The following is a 1980-nucleotide window of genomic DNA, read 5'->3' on the forward strand; positions in this document are numbered from 1 at the left end:
CGTCCCTCTGAATCTATCACGTGACCAGATTTGACGCTCGAATCCAGCGTCGAGCGTCATCGTGAAATCGCACCTTTAAGATGCCTTTTCACGTTGACGCTTAACGCTCATTTTCAGCAAGCAAAAATCTTCAGAAATAATATCTTTTATTTATATATATATATATATTAGGGTGGTTCTTATATATTTATTCAACAAAAAAAATTTTTTAAAATTTTTTTACGGCACCCCCCAAAATGTTTCCAATTAAAAGAAAATAATCCCTGCCAAAGTTCAGCTTGATCGGATAACGGAAACCCGTGCCCCCGGCTCTTTAAATATTTGAATTCCCTTGTATTAAACTGTTTACACAATTAACATTGATTTTTAAAGTGTATTTTCCACAAAAATCGGCCTAGAGGACTTTTCTTTTTTATTTAACATGTGTGCCTTGCTTTTCTGCACCGTTTGAGACCTTATACGTCTTATTTAAACAATTAGGTAAGTTATTAATAACTAAAAATAGAAGTAAATAGTTATTGCATTTATTGTATCCTGACATATAGTTGGGAGCCCCTTGGACCCCTATTCTAGAAGGGGACCTGAGGAGACTTAAGGGGGGAAACCACTGTGACGGCCGGAAAAATAATGCTATTTTCGTGAATTTTTTTTCGCGAGAAATAATAAATTTAATGTAATTGGTTTTTTATTTCTTTAAAATACATATATTGAATATATTGCAAAAAAAATTGTTGAAAAAAAGGAGAAAAAATTTTGGCCAGTTGGGTCGCTCAAATATATACATTTCATGAAAAATATTAATATTTGCGCCTTTAGCGTGTGGTACCGTGTACCTCCGCAAAAAAATTATGGGTGTGCGGGCGCTCATGTTCCGTCAAAACGGGATGTCTAAAATAAAAAAATTTAGTGTCATTTTAAACTATACGAATGTAGTTTCAGTTAAACGTACGGATTTTTTGAAATATTAATCTTTAACAAAATGGCGCAGTTTTAAAAAAAAAGTTCGAAATTCAACCGAAAATTTTTTCACTTTTTTAATTGTTTTTCAAAAACTAATTGTCCAATAAAAAAATCGTACGCTTAACTGAAGACAATTTTGTTATAAACATTTATTCTGTCCAAATTTCAAGTCATTCGGATAAAAATTGGCCGAGATACGCGAGCGCCCAGCTACAAAATTGTAGTTTCGAGAAAAACGCGTTAGTTTTACAACTGATTATTTTATACCTATAGAGTAATAGATCGTAATCTTTTAATTTTTGTTCTTCTTTTGGCTCTAAACATCCCAGGTAGCAAACACAAGTCATTTTGACGTCAAATTTTGGTCCTTTACTGACCATTCCTGACGTCACTAACTGGCGGCATAATGACGTTAAAATGACGGTCTAATGTCACAGACAATTGACGTCATTTTCTGACGTCTTATTGACGGCAAAAATAGTTCCATTGTACGACATACCGGTTTCTAGAAATGTTTTTGATGAAATTAAAATATTAAAATGTCTACTTGATAAACGTTTATAAAAAAATGTTCTTTTTCATTATCTAAGAAAAAAAAACTTTTTTAACTGTTTTGTTTACATGCCATGTGCGTATAGCCGCTCTCAAGGCGGTCACCCATCCTAGTACAGTACCGCGTCCGAGTCGCTTGACTTCGATGATCTAGTGGACAGTGACGATCTTCTCACCCTGATGCTTCCTTATTAACTGTACTTGTCTATAACAGGTACATCTTTAAAGTGTTCAAAATTCTTGTAATGATAATCTTCTTGATAGCTATAACACTGCGTGAAATAGTTATCATAAAACTATAATCACACGCAACTACATCCACTTATACCATAAATTCGCCACTTCAATCATAAAGTTGCGAAACAAACACATTGTAGTTAATTTTGTGGTTTTTATTTTATTATTACTTTATTAAACAATATTAAGAAGTAAAAATAGTTATATTACAAAAAGACATTATTTGGACGA

This window comes from Temnothorax nylanderi, unplaced genomic scaffold, assembly GCF_030848795.1.
Source record: "Temnothorax nylanderi isolate EJ_2023f unplaced genomic scaffold, tnyl_v1.0 TNYL_tig0316_pilon, whole genome shotgun sequence".
In the NCBI taxonomy this organism is placed as follows: domain Eukaryota; kingdom Metazoa; phylum Arthropoda; class Insecta; order Hymenoptera; family Formicidae; genus Temnothorax; species Temnothorax nylanderi.